General features: G+C 37.8%; 1 protein-coding gene across 5 annotated transcripts in view; it reads right to left on the bottom strand.

Annotated features, from left to right (window-relative positions):
* Positions 1-18773, bottom strand: part of FHIT (fragile histidine triad diadenosine triphosphatase) — a 512539-nt gene that overhangs the window by 322449 nt on the left and 171317 nt on the right. The gene's annotated exons all lie outside the window — the stretch shown is intronic.

The following is an 18773-nucleotide window of genomic DNA, read 5'->3' as shown; positions in this document are numbered from 1 at the left end:
CATTTTCCTCAATTTTCTTTTTGGAAATAGATTAATAACTTCACCTAAACTTTGCAATACTATCAATAAAAAAAGTGCAAACATGATGAAACCATTCAGCCTAAGATCTAAAATGTGTTTGTATCAGACCTTAGCCCTGAAAATAAAATCTGGAAGATCTAAAAGCAAATGAAAACAAGACATTTGAATGGGATATCATGGGTTTGAATATCTCTACATCAGTACCATGCATAAAAATGGCAATTTGTAATTTTAGAATAGTTTTGAATGCTATTTGCAAAGCTAGGAGCCATCATGTGAAGCTGGCCACAAAATTCTGTTTAATAAATATTGAGTTCCTACTCCATGTGGATTTTGCTACCTCAAAGCAATTTTAAAACACATCAATCAAATCCCTGTGAATCAGCAAAAGCAGATGCTGCTAACTGTTACAGGCAATATCACCTGAAGTTTCATTTTCTGCAGTGCTCAGTTAATGTAAAATGCATAGGAAGACCTTGGAGCAGAGACTGGATCCTGGGATTTCTGACTGTAACTAATTTCCCCTAAGTTCCCCAATCTGTAGGTCATTGCATCAGTCTCTCCCTTCTCTCTCCCTGGCTGACTGAAGCTTGAAAATATTCATAAATATATAAGCACATCCTCACTTTTTTCCTTTGCAAAAGGCATGGAATACCCTGAGAAGATGCAACATCCCTCTGCAGTGGCACAGAGCCTGTCCTGACCCACGAGAGCTGAGGATGGACCACCCTGCCCAAGTGAGCCCTTCCCCATCTGCTGTGTGGAGGAGGCACCATCACTATCCCCTTTCCAGCCTGCTTTCTGAGAAAGGGACATTCCTGGTTCAGGTTTTGATGGTACAGGTGCCCACCCTGCAGAGGTTCTGCTCCCTGCCAGAAGCATTTTACCCCACACCTGAGATAATGTGGAAGTTCCTTCCCAGGGCAGGATTTAAGCACCACTCACTCTTCTGAGTTCAGTGTGAATGAGCTCAGGTCACAGAGACAGTGGCTGCCACATCCTACTCCCCACACATTTCACTGTAGGAGCCTGGACATTAACTCAGCATCAGCTCCAAAGGCCAATTCTGCCCTGGGACAGCTCAGCATCCCAAGGCCAAGTCACTCTGCAGATTTGGTCAACAGGGCACTGTAACAGCAGCAAATCTCCTTTCTTGCATATTTTAAAGAACTATTATGGGAAAGAACTGGGTAGCCCCATGTAAAATGAATATGTAAATGAAATCTTTAGTGGCAGGAGTGTATTGTGCCTCTAAGGCACAGAATAACTATGGGCCACAAACCATCATTGGCTCACACACAGATCTCCCACTGCTGTCAGTGGGAATCTCAGGCACAGACCAAGATCCCAATATGCCCCCGAGAGTCTTTATTCAAATAAGAAATTTAAATGACTGGGGAAGTTATAGGAAAAAACATCAAAACCAAATCCAACTGCTTTCAAAAATGGTAAATGAAAATCATGGTTCATACCAATTTTATCTCAAATTTCCTTTTGATTTCATGAAAACATAGGCTCAATGTTTCCAGCTTTTCTTACTCTCTCTCAGAAGCCACACTCTGACTGTTGAAATTATGAAGGATCCCTCTGAGAAAAGCAAAATTTTACTTTAGGCCAAGTGTCTGATTTTGCCTGCAGTCAAATTTTACTTTTCTTACACTAAGAAAAATGTTCAATGACAGATTAGGCTCTTTTTCATATCAAATCAAGCTTACTAAATTTCATAAATTCTTAGCATTGTCATGAAGAATTTACCCTCCAGTGGGGGAGACCCAAAATAACCAACACAAAAAACCCCTAGGTAAACCAAAACAAAAGGAATCCCAGCACAAAAGGAATCACAGATAGATAAATCTCCTATTAAAGTCAGTTTTGCATGACACAGAATAATTTTACTTTCATCAAGGACAGTTTTGCCCGTCATGCAATGGGAGTTAAGCAATTTGCCAGATATTCTAATAGGATAAAACCTTCTCCAATGTAGACTTGGGGACTACAAGCCAATCAATTAGACCTTAGTGGGGAATTACTGAGATAGTAATGAGCATTTGCTCTCTGCAAGGATGTCTTTATAAGTAGATGTGATCCAGAAAATGTAAGCTAAGAGCGAACAAATGGCTCCATGTGCGTGTGTGTGTGTGTCTAAGTGAAACAAGCATAAACTTAAAGCTAATGGGTATTTAAGGAACTCCAACTCTGTGTTGCCAAGACAAATCCACCCTATTCTTCAATAGCAGGTCAAGGAGTAGTTGTGGGAATTCAAAATCTCCGCACTAAATTACTGGAATCAATAGGAGTGAATGCAGAAAGAAGGTAAGTACTGACCACAGCGGGCTCACTCCCAGCTAAGACTGAGCTCTACTAAATATTAACTTGAAATTACACAAAGTGGTAGAAAATTCACTGAGCTTAATCAATGTGGTCTATACCAGCAAATTCTCAGAAAATCTGTCATTCTATTAAGATAAAGTTTATTGTTCCTTTATCTATAGTAGTACAGTGGGATTTGTATATACTAAATCTGACAATTTAAGATAGAAAATATAAAATTCTTACAAAAGACCAATAGTTTAGTAAAAGTGCTTTTAAAAATCACAGAACAAAATACAAAAGATTTACCTGTTCCATTAACTGTTAAAATTATTTCCAGAATAAGAATTAAATACATGCTGGCTTTGGTTAATCCTAAAGATGCATATACAGAAAAAATGGTCTCATGTTAGAAGTATTAGTAAGGCCAAATAATCTCACACTATTGGAAAAGCTGATATCCAAGCTTATATCAAAGATCTACAAAATGCATAATCCATATTCTGAAACTAAAAATGTGACACATATTTCCCACAGCTTTTTTCCCATCCTTGTCCTGTATTTTGTGCATCTCACAGAAGAGACCAAAGGTGAGAGCATCCTTCCTCCCAATTTTCTACAGTCAGCCTTGCAGACCTGGAAACCATGAGTATTATCTTTTACCCTGGGATCAATTTTTCCTTTCAATTTAGAAGTCAGAGGTTTCTTCAGATGGCCAGAGTTTGAAGGAAAAGTCTGTTTTTCTCTGCAAGAAGTGAACAGTACAGCAGGAAAGCAGCAATCAAATGCCTGAACAGAACAAGTCAGAACTTAACATTTGTATTTATGAATATCATGATATGGAGGTAATTGTTTCTGTTTATCAAGTCATTCCCACGTCAGCAAAAACCTTGTGTGAATGTACAGCTGACCTGCTATGAAGCTGAAACATGAAGGAACATGGTTTGAAAAAATATTTGAGAATAATTTTTTTCCCCAAAATCCCATGCAAAAGATTATTTAGGAAAATAAGTACAGAGGGATGAGCAGTAAATTATGATCATTGGTCAAAAATAGTACAGATATTCAGATACCACCAATTAAGACAAAAGTAAGAGTTCATAAAATGTAGCAAAGACATGCCTAATGCATTCTTCCTGTTAAAGGACAATTGTTAGAAGAGAACTTTCCTCAATCCCTCTCCCCTCACCCATAGCATAAGAAGCCTGTAGAGGACATGATGTCAGAATTTTGGTACAGCAACTTGGTGGAAACAAAAAGCAGATAAGGTGTTTCTGACGCTCACAGTGGAGGAATTTTTCTTCCCAACCTCACCCAAGTACCACGTCAATCCATAATGCTTTGGTAAGTGAATTGTTTCATTTTCCTTGCAGCATTTGATTTTCAGCACTGTTAGAGAAACAGGATAATGGACACGACAGACCAGTAGCATGATGCCGTAAAGCAATTCTTGCATTCCCAAGACACATTAAAAGGATCTGTTAGTTCTTCAGTGAAGCAGTGAAAGCACAATTTGTTTATCAGACTTCACACTGCCATGACTGATTAACAATTAATACATACAAGAAAAATGAAACACTACACACTGAGCAGGGGAGATGTTTCTGATACCAGTTTGGCAACTCAGTATCAGTATCTAAGAGGCAGTGAGAAATAAGATATGAATCATTTGGAATGGAGGACATTTTAACACCACATCCTCTTTTTAATAATGCTTACATTTAAATGCTGTAAAAAGGTGGTTTTGCTGTACTGGCCATGTGTGTCCAGTGGAACAGAACACTCAAAGGAAGGGCTGCCTCTCACCTGCACCCAACTCCCTTCAGGAACCCCAGCCCAGCTCCCATTTATTGCAACAGCCCCAGACCAGGCAGGATGGGGGCTGGGGCAGGGACAGCAGCCACCCTGGGCACTAACAAAACAAAACAGATCAAAAACGCCCAAAACGGTATGGGGTAATAAACCATCCCCAAGACAACTTTGTAATGGACATTATCATTATTTTACTGCATTTTATTATACAGAGTGTATTTCAAATGCAATAACAAAAATCCATTGGAGATTCTCAACAAGATTCCATTTTTTTCACATTGCCCAACTTTTGTAGTCAAAAAGAGTTGAACTCCAGCAGAAGATTATGGCACAGGGTGGCAAGCGAAAAAGAGAAGTGGCCATCTGTCTTTCTGTAAGCACTTACAATGAAGGGGGAAAAAAATGACATCCAAAAAGTGAATGTAAAAATTATTCAAAAATCTTCAGCTCTTCTTCTGAGGTTACTCACAAATATAAATCTGTATCACATCCTTAGATAAGGCTCTGAAAAATGTTAAAGACTGAACACCATCTCAGCAGCATCTGCTGTTTAAACTCTAAAAAAAATTCACCATACTTGGGACTCTTAGAACATTGTAAATGCTACATGTCCCATGATTCCATAAGCCTCAAACAAACCCCAGAGTACTGAGACTTCCTGGAAACTCCTGTCTTAGGCATCTCTAAAATATATCGACTGCTTTTCTTGTTTTTACATCTCTCAAATGCTCTCCTGAAACTGTAATAGTTCAATTACAGTTCTTAGTTCCACTCTGCCAAAGTAAAACTGGGAGATACAAGATGCAAATAGGCTTCAACAACTATTTTAGCAACAGGAAATCTTGCTATGCAGAACACATTGTTTGGAAGTCCACATTCTTTTCAAGACTGACCATCTCTTCACTCAGAATCCATAAAGATACCTTAATTTAAAAGCAACAATAAAACCATCATGTTGAACCTTAAAGTATATGAGAGATCAAAGTACAATACTATCTCCATTACCATCAAATGTAAACAAGGTGAGACAGAACCACAAGTGACCTATCACTCACCTACCAGAACAAATTAATTACCCCTTGGCATAAGGATAATTTTTACATACAGAGTCTGGCTCATAATGAGGTCTTTACTATGCAACCGTATTTCAAGTAATTGTCATCTTAAGTAAACATGTTTTAATTACTGTCACTTTTTTTCATTATTCATTCTCAAGCCTACAAAACCTGTCAGGGCTTAATGGATTGTCATCTCCTGCTACTTTCCTGTGGTAACATATGTCCCCATTTATTTCACCAACACACTAATTAAAATACACAGAGTATGCAATGAATTTAAGGTAATTCTGGCGGTGATGGTATTGCAGTTGTCCATCCTAACAATCCTTCAGAGCTTTTATTTGCTTCTCTGAATACTTTCATGGTGCTTTGTAGCTGGAAATAACGTTCAGTGTGGCTGTTGATAAAGTGACATTTGCCACAAGCACCATCACTTTGAAGAATAACCAAGGAGCAAAAAGGAAATCAATGCAATTTCCAGATAAAAACTTTAAATTACATGGTACAGAATAGCATTTTGAGAATAAATTCACCTAGTGGAGGGAGAAAAGGGTGCATTCTGGAAATAAATACTGCCCTTTTTCATATGTAAGCCTTAGTGTCCTTACAAGTAAACAATTTCATATAATTATGTAGAAGCTGCTTACTTGTATGTTGAGATGTGCTATTTATATTAACACCACTGAAAGTGGTCCATCAAGAACTTGAAGGCCAGTTAACTCTGCCACTTGAGCATGCTCATAAAATGTTTACTATTTGTACTACAAATGAGGTATCTCAAATGTCCAAGTAGATGCCATATTCACACCAAACTATTGCTGAATCAACAGGTCCAGCATCCTTCAGCAATTCCTAACAGAACTTTCCTGGAGCCCTGAAGGGAAAGCAAAAACCCGTGCCAACCCTTTAACCTTTATATAAATAAAGCAATAATTTGCTAAAAGCACTTTAATAACACACCTAAAATGGAAGTAAAAAAAAAATGTAAAAGGGAGAATAGCAGGAAAAAGCAAAGGAAAAGAGAGGAAAATATATAGGGCCTGGCTTTTGTCTACTTTACCCCCACTGACTACAGGGTTTATACATCAGAGATGATACTGGATACATCCTGCTCTTGGAGCCATTAGTGCTGTTCAAAGGTAGTCATTGTATGTCCAGTGAATCACATTTGATTCATTTCCAACATCTCTGTTCTGAAGGAAGACAGTAAAACTGCAGTGTCTGCAGAAAATAAATGCACATGCCTTATTGGTAAAAAATTATGATCAGCACTATAAAAAGAAAGAGTAATTGAATATTTTTAATCACAAAAGAAACTGAGTTACTTGTTTCTGTAAGTCACATATACTTCTCATTTCCTTAACCTGACATACAGAGAATTGTCTGCTTGAAAGTTGAGTTTTGAAATTAGCATCTGCCTGTTTTTACCTATCAAACACAATCACACTGGGCATGGCTGAAACTTTTATTGCTCTCCTGACAGACACCTGGAGCCAGTGCTGTCAGTGCTCCTCTTTGTTAGCAGTGAGCAAGTAAATGAGACAGACAGTTCTTCAGCAAAATGTTGAACAAAAAACAGACTGAAGCCTTTTACAAGGACATCACCTTTTGCAATGCAGAAAGATCCCCTTTTTTTTACTTTCTAGCACTGTCATATTTAGCAGCTCATGTTCCCTCTTCTCAGGCAGTTTTTCCCTATGATGACCCACATTGTGAAGGAGACTAAGCTAATCACCAAAAAGCAGACAGAGGAATTCAGGTCGGGTTGTGAAGGTGAGGGAAGGGGGAGACTGTGCCTGAGCAGGCATTAACAGGTCCTGGAGCAGCCTGGGCAGGAGCTGAAACCCTGCTGTACTTCTGAAGAGCACACACAAGATTCTTCTTCAGTTCCAGGGTCACTGGCACCGTGGTCAGTGCTCCCTCTTCACCTCCTGCTCTTTTTGGGACAACCAAGAATTACTCTGAGCAAGTTCTGTGGTAGTACAGGAAGCTAATAAAACATTCCTCTTTGTCCACCTGACACTGCAGAAACAGAACTGTGTTCATTCTGGATAAAAGTGCCCTGGCAACACCCCCAGGCTGGCAGGCAGCTTTATGAGCTGGGGAGCTCAGAGTAATTCTGGTCCTGTTTGGATGCCCTTACTCGGTGTCAAACCCACTGTAGTGGCTTCTGTGATGATATTGCAAACATTCTGTAGCACCCCACTAACTTGTAAATGGGTTCAGCCAAGTTCATGTGCTGGAGAGCTCTGCCAGAAATGTCCCAGCACAGAGAGGATCACACCTTGTTGCAGTATCATCACACCACAGAATTACACAGCAAAATGGCCAACAAAATTTTGAAGCTGTCCAGAGAAAGAATGGATTCCTGACTATAGACTATTTCTAATCATTGCTGCCTCTCCAAGTGATAAGAAATATTTGCTTTTCTTCATCAGGAAGGAACAGTGGCTGCTGGAGCCATGGTGAATTATTTCTTTCATATCCTTGGAAACATATTATACAGCCTTAATTAAAAGAGATTTCCAAAAGAATAGCAAAACACTCCTAATGGAAAAAGGACATTCTGGTTTTCAATAGCAAGGAAAATAGAGTGCATTTGTTTACTTCCCTTGATATTTTATAAGCCAGGAAATGTTTACTCTCCATATCTCACTTCCCAAAGCTTTGATTTGGTCTATTCTGCAGTATTTCACTTCCAGCAGCAATCAGGGCTGTAACAGGCCAGCTTTCTCTCACAGCATTTTCATTGAGTCTCTGTACCTACATTTAATACAAGACATTTTTTAGAGAGGAGAATAAAAAGAAATATCAGGAAAATGGGTTTTCCAAGACCTCAGGATCCAGAATTGTGGACATCAAGCTTCCTTTAGTAAAGAGACCAGAACAGACTGGTGACTCCAATCATACTGATTTCACTAAACTGGAAAATTCTAACAAGACCCTTGGGAAGCCCCTTGGAAGAAGAATCAGAAACAAGGTACAGAGTGGTGCAAGTTACACATCCCTAACTCAGTGCTGTCAGATGTTCTACATTCATATTTGGTTTGGAAGAGAGCTAACAGAGTAAAACTACAGTGCAAATAAACAAAGACACATGGAATAGAAAAAGTTTCAAATTAGCAGTAACTACTCAAACAAGACTCCTTGACCAGGAGTATTAAGAGCAAGGAGAATATTTCTTCTTACAGTAAGTAAAAAATTCATGCAAACTTTTATTTGAGAAACTGCATTCAACTGAGCACAGGTTGAGACCCAGTGTCTAATATGATTAAAAACCTGTTATTTCTAAACCAGCAAAGAATGCTATTACACAGAAATGGAAAACAAACAAACAAAAAACTATTTTAAATAGATTTTAATACAATAGGTATATAGGGGAGTAAGTGACACTAGTAGCAAATATAAGATTAATTTTCTTGTACTATTCCTATGACACAGCTCAGGAGTAGAGCATGATTACATTCATGCCCTAGACATGGATTAGACATATCTCTGTCTAATTGTTATCTAGGCATTCCAAAAACAAAAATGAAGCACCACTTCACTTACAAAACACAGACAAAAAACATCAATGAGAAAAGCCACATTCAGTGAGCAAACTGCTCTTTCTAGGAAAGCAACTCTACCAAATCTTGGTATTGTTCTTTTCCAACCTGTTTGGAGACTTACTACTCAGTAACTGTTCTTCACCAAAGCAAATCCACACAGACTTATCTTCCAGAATCTTATCAAATATGCATAAAACCTCCTAAATAATTTTAGCTTCATTTTTCTGGCTACAACTGACTATGTTTCCACTGAAAATTGAATAAAGGACAAATAAAATGAGCCAACTTGGGAAGGAATTCACACTTCAGGAGAAATATAGCTGATTCTCTTAGAGCCAGGATCCAGTTCCCAGAATTTTTCATTTTTAACAAACAAGAAAATGTAACCCACTTGACACTGGGAATATGGTTTCCTGAAATCCATTCCAATTGCTGCAATTAAATGTGGCACATAAGCCAAGAACATGGAATTAGTTAGACTATATCTGACACATATTAACAAGTTTAACCTTAAAAAACATTAATAATAAATTATCCCTTTGTAAAGTCAAGATTGGTGAGGTTAGATAATTTCTGCTGTTTCTGTCCTTTCTTTAAAAATTGGGCACAGGTGGAATTCCTTCTTTTATTTCCATTTTAAATGCTTTGAAGGATGTTGCCAGCAAGAGAAGCACACAAGTCATGCTGCCTAAATTTCTCAACATAGAAATTACATCTTGAATTTTCTCACCAGAGTACATGCAGAGTTTGAACTGACCACTAACCAGTGCTGATGGCAAAGAAAACCCTGTGGTTCCAGCAAAGTGTTACACAAACTGAAAAGCAAACACAGCATGGGAGCACCTTGACTTCTGGCTTTTTCTGCTCTAGTGAAATATTTGAGGGTACCTCCCAGAAAGATGGGTGCAGTATTCCAAATTCTCAGGACTGTAAGGCCCACCAAGTAAATAGCTCATGCTTAAAATATTAAAACATCACAGCTCTTACATTACATGTTTGGGGCAAAGTTTTTCAAGCCACAGACTCCAGAATGGCTCGTTGCATTCTGCTATATTGCCCCAGCAGCTGCAGAAGAAAGGTACAACTACAGGATGTTCATCTGCATGTGCTGCAGAAAAACACCACCTCTGCTTGTGCTTACTACAAATATGCCACAACAACTGCAAACAGAGTTTTTTTAATCCTAGATCAGAAATGCCCTCTCTCCTTGTGAGGCTGTTCTCAGGAGCCAAGTGTTACTGTAGCAAAGACAAAGCTTATTTCATTTTTCTCCCCAGACAATTGCCATCAAACAGGGATTTCTGAAACATATTACAGCTTGTCTCGCAGACATCTGGAGCCAGGGCTGGCACAGACTCTGCTATTCAAAAGAAAACTGAAAAAGACAGACAGCACTTCAAAATAAATCAATTGCATTTATTAGCTCCTTTTGCTGATGTTTTGGGGAAGGAAGGAAGGAAGAAAGAAAAGGGAGGAAGAGGTTTTCAGCATTAAAGGTCTTATTTTCTTTGCTATTTAAAACTCCTATTAGTTCTAGTCAGATCAATGGCATTATGCATTTTCCAATAATTTGTCTGAGATAAAACTAGGGCTATAAAAGCTTCAGGATTTACTAAGGACATCTATTTCCATTCCAAGAGCTAAATAAAACCAGGAAGAAAAATAGACCAATTTGAGCCCAACATACTTGGGTTTACAGTTGAATTTCCACACACTGAAACCAAGTGGCTCTCAAATTTGCCTTAAAGTCCAAAAGTCAGAACATTTGCTTGCACAGATTTAGGAGTATAATTTGAAAGAGTTCACACAGTGCTCCTTCAGAGCACAACTGATATTCATGTTTTAGAAAATGTACTGCAGTAGCTGCAAGATGCGGGAAAGTAAGCCTTTTCCACCTAATACCAAAATCTAAAGGTTTTACAAAATCTATACAGAATGAAGCATCTGAGAGAACAAATACAAAATCTTCTAATAAAATTTACAACATCTTTTTAGATTGGAAGAATGTGCCAGCATGCTCAAAGCTTCATATGGAAGGCTGGAGTATCTCATACTGCTTGTCAAACCCGAATGAAGTCTTCTAATCACTCTATTGGACAGCAAAATAAAGGCAATAAGCTCCCAGAATACTGGAGCTTTCTGAGCTATCTGCAATTGCATCGTCTCATTTCTCCAAAAATACTTGTCGGCACAATTAAACACAGAAATAGAACAGCCAATTCATTAGATTCAGTTTTCCTTTACACTAACATAAATTGGGAGAGATGAAGTGAAATACACTGAGTTAATTCCCAATTTGTACTGATGACAATCAGAATCTGGCTTAAATATGATCATCTGCTAAAATACATGAACTATGAATTTCAAAACAAAACAAAGTCTCTTCCTACAGAAGGCAACTGTGAAAACAGATGTCTCTGCTGTAAGAATGTTCAGTTTGATGCTATTATAAGAATTATAAAAACCAAGATCCACGGAAGCTTCCTTCCTGTTGGAAAATATAATATGGTTCACTTCACTAAAACAAACAAAGTCTGGCATGTAAAAAAAACCAAACAAACCTACACTACTGTTGCAGTCATTAACAGTAGTTCCTACATTCCAAATTTCACTTGCTCATCTCATAACCTGAACAAGGTCTCAAAATACTAAAATATTGTTTTTAAATATTTATGATTCTGCTTGGCTTCAAAAGCAAATCACTTAAAAGTGATTTGGTGGATGCGTGGGAGTAGAATGGGAAGGCAAATAAAAATACTGTAAACTCATTTTTTGAGTACAAATAAGGAGATTGTGATGCAGGGTCAATGTTGCTGAGGGCATTGTAGTAACCACTGCAAAAGGCTGCACTCAGATACAGCCATGCAGGAACGAGCTTCTGAGGCTGCTGACACTGAGCTCGAGGCAGTCCCAAAAACCATTCTGAAACAAATCCTGCAGTGCCAAAAACCATGAGTGACTTAAACACACTGAGCAGCAAATAGTAAAAGAGTGGAGGCAGCTTCTTGATTCCTGCACAGCAGTCAGCATCCTGTGCCTCTCTGCCAAATACAGTGGCTTTGAAATAGGCTCAGTAACACAGACTGAGCCACCTCCAAATTCCCCCCATCAAGCTCTATGAATTCTTGTCTGGCTGAAGCACCACAACTATTTTTCCTATCCAATATTTATTTCAAGAATTGCTCTCCCAAAAGACTTCCCAAAATATGCTTTCATGTCTTTGTCTTGGCTTTGAAGCTGACACCTGTCAGATGCACACCAACATACAGACAGAAAGCAAGAGCCTTTCTCTCAGCCCTGGTTAAATCGAAGAGAATTCCTTTCCAGAGTCTCAGGAGCAGCATCCTAACCAAGATACAGCCATTGCACCTTTCTCCTCTACACCAAAAGCCAGAACACTTGCTGGTAACTAAACCTGGGGTGTTCACTGCTTCCAGTTGTCTGTCAGATATCAATATAATCAAGGCAATGCAGAAGTTTTAGATTGGGCCATACGAATCAGCACATGCTCCTACCATAATTGATGGAGTGACTGGGTCTCAGTTTGCACAGAAACTGTTACCCTCAGAAAAAAATTTTGAATCTTCAAACATACCAAGTTTAGAAACTAAATTTTATTATTTTCAGCAATAGATCCTGGTAGGAAAGAAGAAAGTGAATTTTGGACAGTTGATCTCTGCACCCATATCTATACATATAGATCAATTCATACAGACAAACTTCATGGTTATACAGCGCTGCATCTGTTGAATGAAACAACTGTCAATTTATACTTTCATACAAATAAACTTGTACTTTTAATTTATCCTAATATTAGTTTATATTTAATTTCTCTTTTGATTCATTAATGATACTGGGCAGTCAGCACCTCCAAAACAGAGTGGAAATAATGGAAGAGTCCTAAGATTATTTGAATAATCTTGAAAAAATTATATGGAAGCACTTTTGACTTGGAGTTTCTTGTGATTGTTCTGATTCCCTGGTAGAACCAGAATAATCAAAAATGCATGTGGCAGAAATCCAGGGGAAACACAAAGGAACTTCAGTTTCTATTCCTGGCACTGATAGACCAAGACATTATCCTTATGTACACTGCAGTGTGCATTTTGGGATCAGAGAATGACAACCTACTGCCACACATCCACGTTTCTACTGTGTCCATTATATACTCTCAGAAAGATATCAAAGTCAAATTAATAAAGTCCAAGTCCTTCTGGAGAAACTTGCAAAAGTCTGCAAAGCTCTGTCTCTGCCACTAAAAAGAATTTGAAGGTGATACACCACAGCTATAGCTGCCTTCTGCAATTATTCTATTCCATCTGCAAGTTAATCAGCAGCAAGGACTAGACAACAAAAACTACTTTCTGGAGCCTGCATGACTACCAGTGATGTAACACACAGGACCATCGAACTTCAAAGAGACCATTTGTTTTCATGTATGAAATGAGATTAACAGAATACTCTGACTACTTACAAAGCAATTTCACTATGGTCTCACTAAAAGACAAAAACCACATAGTACTGCCTGTTATTAAAGCACTCTGAAAACAACAAAAATTTGAAGTGCAAAAACCTGAAAAGGGAAAGAAAACATCACTTAAAAATCATTTAAAACTTGCTAAAGAGTGACAGACATATGAAGTACTAAAACCCACTTTACTTAACAATTGCATTTGTAGAAAAGACATTGCTGAGGGGAAAGAACCATTCAAACAGTTTCCAGACATTTCCAGGAAGTGATTTATCTTTTGGAGCAAAGGTTAAAGGCTCAGAGGAACAGACAGGTTAATTCTGAATGCAGGAAAGAAGTCTAGAGAGCCAGTAGTATATATGTTGGCAAAACTAACATCAAGGGAGAAGTCCCAAGTTTTGACACCTATTTTTTTTATCCAGAGGAGAGACAAAGAGCTAAAATTCAATTTTGCTCTTTCTGAAAGCTAAAGGTGTCTTACTACCACAATGAAAGGAAGGCATCTTTATCCAGGTGGCTTAAGATGGCAAACAGTTAAGCAGAACCATAATCCTCCCAAAGGTTACACAGGCCAATGCAGAAGAGATGAACAAGGTCTCAAAATTAATAAGAGAAAGGGAAAACCACATCCAGAAGCTCTAAAAATTGTTACTTGCAATAATGGCACAGGTTAATATCACTCTTGTCATGAGACTCCATGCAATTTCCCAGAGGGTCTTAAAGATCACAGCACTACAAACCAGAATTTTAAAATAAAATTGGATAAGTCCTTAATAGGGGCTGATCACTTCTCATACTTTTGAGGATAGGGGAAATGAAATATCAAATATCCATGAACGAAATATGGCTACTTTGGATTATGGCTACTTTGCACATATATTAAGAGCTTTCCCAAGGAATTTTACCACACTTTTTAATGTACATAATAGACAGGAATTACTCCCATTAGGGAAAACTACATATCCGAAATTTAAAGAAAAAAGCAAACAAACATACAGAAAAGATACAGCTAACTAAACTGCCAAGCACAACTCCATACTGACAATCTTTCAGAAGAAAAATTACATGAGAAAAACACATGCCTGTTCCTGAAAAGGGAGCAGCAAGGCACAGGTTCTCTGGCCTTCTGACTCTGCTCCTCCATTACTGCACTGGGGATGCTTTCTCCCCATCCCCAGGTCACCAACTAGCTCATATTCCTCTCCTGATCTTCTCCAGACTCTGCTCACCTAAAACTCACAGCCTATGTGATCCTCCTTCTCCTCCAAGCACAATTTCTGATGATATTCAATTTTCCTCCTGCTCTCTCTGTAGCTGTGTGATATCTTCATCTCCCTCATTCTGAATTCCCATGTAGTTATTCTGGGCTTGTTTCTCACCTCACTTTTTGCTTTATATTGTATCAATTCTGCTGAGCTTTTCCTGACTTGCCGGGTGATAACCCAAATCTCCTGAGCTCAGTGGGAACTGCCAGCCAAGCCCACTGGATCAGAATTTTACTTTTCATGTAAGGAAATATTGCAGAGGGTTTTCTAATTCCTGTGATCATTTCAGGGATCTATAAGCAAAATCTCAGACTTTAAGTCCTGTATAAATGAGAGCACCATGATCTCTCACACCAATCAAAAGACACGTGTCAAACACTGCCAACAGTAGAAATATTGCTGCTGCTTCTGCCAGGAATGTTGGTTACCACTTTGAATTATCCACTTGCTTTAAACACACTTATTCTATGCATTATGCTAATTATTTGATTTATAAATCCATGCTGTGCTGAAAAAGTGAATTGCTGGAAACATTGCTATGAATTTGATCACAGAGATACAAAATGACCAATATAAATAAAGTAGATTATAAAAGAGCTCTAGAGCAAAATAGCCACAGGTGCAACGCTACACAGGTTTTGCCATTTATTGGCAAAACAGATCTAAAAGCCTCAGCCTTGGTTAGAAGCACAGAATTGCAATATTCACAACATGACTCAGCCTTCATTTCTGCTTGAAGCATCTCTGATTAATCTAGTAAGAGGAAGGAAATTAAAGTTTGAGTTACTTTTGGCTTTTGGGCAAAAGTTGGAAAGAGATGTAAAGGGTACAGCAAATAAATTGAGGCAAGGTGATATTAAAAAAAATATGAAAACATAGGAAATTACTCTGTATTCTGACACAACACACAGAGAACATATTCAGCAGCCCTGGATTCCCCTTCCCTGAACAATTTGATTGACCCAAAGTGAGCCCCAAGGGGGCTCCTAACAGTCAATCCTCACAATCCAAGCTGCCACTGCCCAATTTGTGGTCAGAATGCTGGGAAAAACAGGCAGCTCAATGGTCAAGGTAGGAGTTTATAGAACGATCAAAGTGTTGAAGCTACTACTCAGTGACAATGGATTGCAAAGCCTGCAATTCTTAAATATGCAAAATCACTTAATACAGGAAGTTGAAAAGTTCTTATTGCAGAGAGGTCTTGGAAATGACATGCTGAAACTATAATTTCCTGCCACTTTGACAACAGCACTCTATATGATCCTAGTTAAGCAGCAGTCTAAAATGGATTTCATTACATTTTGGAAGGCAAACAGATATAAACAAGGAGAAAAGTTCAACTGCTCATTCAATTTAAGCAAAGAAATGCTTTCAAAGTAAAGAAAAGGAACCTATTCATTAACAGGTTCTACTCTGGGAATTTTGGACTGATTCCTTATGTATTCCTGTTGCAAAGTCACCATTCTTTGATGTCACAGCACTGATGGAAGCATCAGGAAAATGCAATGCTGGATGTCACTACAAAGCATCCTGGGCTCCAACTGGCATCAGGCTCCCTAACCAGATTAGAGTGGGAGGCGGGTCACAGCAGATGCCCTGTCTCGGTTCGTTACTCAACACCTGCTAAATGTGATTAACAGCCCCAGCTAATTAACTGTTAAGAGTAACTCATGCTGTAGCAGATCCCAGAGGTCTGAAAGTTGACTTCATTTACATGCTTGTCTCCTCTCACAAGGTCTTAGTTAAGCATCACCAAAAATATCTTCCATTAAAAAAAAGGTTTAAATCTTTTACCCAAAATACCAGTGCCACCTGTATATGACCTATTTTCTTCTCTCAGATGTGTGCAGAGAATGCCTTACAACAGGACTTAAAATACTCAAAACACACACCTGCCCTGCAATTTAAAACTGTTTCCAGAGAATGTGCAATAAACTAGAGCCATGTGCACTGAAGCAGCTGAAACAGATGTCATGGCAGTCAAACAAAAAATGTCCTAATTTCAAATTCAAAATTCTGTGCTTTGGCAAGCATGATTTCCATTACATAAATCAAAAGAAGTGATATTTCTCAGTGCTGAGTGTAATAGAGATACCTAACATAAATTCTGCTGTTAGCAAGGTAAACTTTGTATTTTTTACAAACAGTGAGACACTATGCATTAAAATCACTGAAGCCACAGCCTAAATAAGACTAAAGGTAAAATGTTCCAGCAGCATTTTATACAAGTGTACCTCATATGGAGAGGAGAGGTTTAGAACTCCATTATGGGCATCATTTAGGGTTAGTAGGCCACAAAACTTTTTGTCTCACTCTAATGAAAGAAGAAATTTCTGCATTTGACAAGAAATTTCTCAAACCGTTCATGAGAACTTTAAGACATCACATGCAAAATTGATTATTAAAAAAATATCTACCAGATCAGGCATTGAGCAGTCAATTCACCTTGTAATGAGATATTTATTCCAACCAGCCACCACACTTCCTAAGCTTGAAACTGAAGACAAGTTCTGAAAAAAACAAAGTTGAATGATACTGTGCAAAAAATAAGGGAGAAGGACAGGCAGAGTCTATCAGGACACAGCGAGAGTAAGTGGACCACAACTAAAGAGCTGAAAACATGTTTCTGTCTCAAAATATGTTTTTCTTTTACCAGCAATATAAGTTGATGTAATGAAAGACTTCATTCTTGCAACCATTCCATTGCTTATGATTATTCCAGTATTCCTTTACTCTCCTAAATGTCATATCCAATCATTTTTATCTCTTCTTACTCCTTTTATGTATTCCATCCCCTCTATACCACTGGAATCTACCCAGCCACAATCAGGACTGTCTGTTCTTCCTTTCTTCATGCCTTTTTCAGGCCATGAAATAACTGGTCAAAATAGACTATAAGGGAGGATAAAAGAATAAAGCTGCTACAGTCATACATCATTTTGCTGTATTGCAGAAAAATATTTTCTTATTTTCTGAAACGATACATTTTTAAACCAGCTAAACTGAACAGTTAAACAAAATTAATTTATTCTATAAATTCAAAATCATTACTTGTATTTGATCTTTTATCCACTTTTTTTTTTAATTTTTCTGGAAGAACTGCATATGCAAGGATATAACACAGGAAACAAAATCAATCACACTGCTATTATAAAGCCATATGTATTTGTATTTCTTCTAGACTTCCTAAGAGCAGCCAATATTAAAGTCATCAAAATATTTTTCTTTTCTTCAGACTGTCATTTTCAGCTTAAAATTTATATTTTCCTCCTTTCCATAGTATATTATATATCCACATTTTTACTAACAATTCTGAAATTACTTCTGTCCCTCAGCTATATCAGCACTGTACTTGTTATCATTCTCATCCCTTACAGGCAACATCTTTACTCCAGGACATTTCTAATTTTCTCTTTCTTGTATCACATCAAGATATAGAATTGTGATTTAAAATTACATTATTATTATTAGCAATCTCAATTACAGAAAATTTGCTGTTCCTTTCAAAACCTGAACACTTTTTTCCCATGCTTACAGCTCACAGTTCGTAAAGGGAAGAAATATTTTACTGTTTGTCTGTAAACACAGAGATTGCACAGATTCATTTCACACCTACAGCAAGATCTTTGTGACAGTGCAGGATGCTCCAAGACATGTGTTCCTTTCAGAAATAATGGATCATAGAAACATAAAAAGATGCAATTTCAAGCTCTAGTGGAAGAAGTGAAATTATCATGTCATCTGTCTAAATGTAATCTTTATTTCACATCCTACCCCAGCTTCCCATTCAGACACCTGCAGGGGCCAGCCTGACCAAGGCAACTGCAGTCCTTGTCTTCATTTGCTACTTCAAAAAAAGCTGCCAAGCATCCAGTCATTACCTCTGATTCAGAATAATGGCAATTTCTTCTTTTTATTCTCATGTTTATGAAAATCATAATTGTTTCACAGCAGGTATGTCTCTATAAATACACAGATGTGAAACAGTCCATAGTGGTAATACAGAAACAGAGAAAGCTCTTTTTCATCATTGTTATGCCTCTGTAAGAGAAACACAAGGCAGCAATTTTATGGGTAATATTTAACTTGAATTCATATCAGAAACAACGAAGAATTTGTTGTGCCAGAAAATTTGTCTTTTAATCCTGAATTTCATTTTTTCACATTACCTGAAATAGACATATTTTGAATTTCTTTAAAAGAGAGAAAAAGAAATTTATATATTCCACTAAATGAACAGGTTTTACATTTTGCTTTTGATTAGGGAGCATGACAAGTTTATGCA

The sequence above is a fragment of the Zonotrichia albicollis genome, chromosome 12 (genome assembly GCF_047830755.1).
Source record: "Zonotrichia albicollis isolate bZonAlb1 chromosome 12, bZonAlb1.hap1, whole genome shotgun sequence".
NCBI classification, from domain to species: Eukaryota; Metazoa; Chordata; class Aves; order Passeriformes; family Passerellidae; genus Zonotrichia; species Zonotrichia albicollis.
Note: the sequence above shows the minus strand (reverse complement) of the source record. Positions and strands in the feature narration are given on the sequence as shown.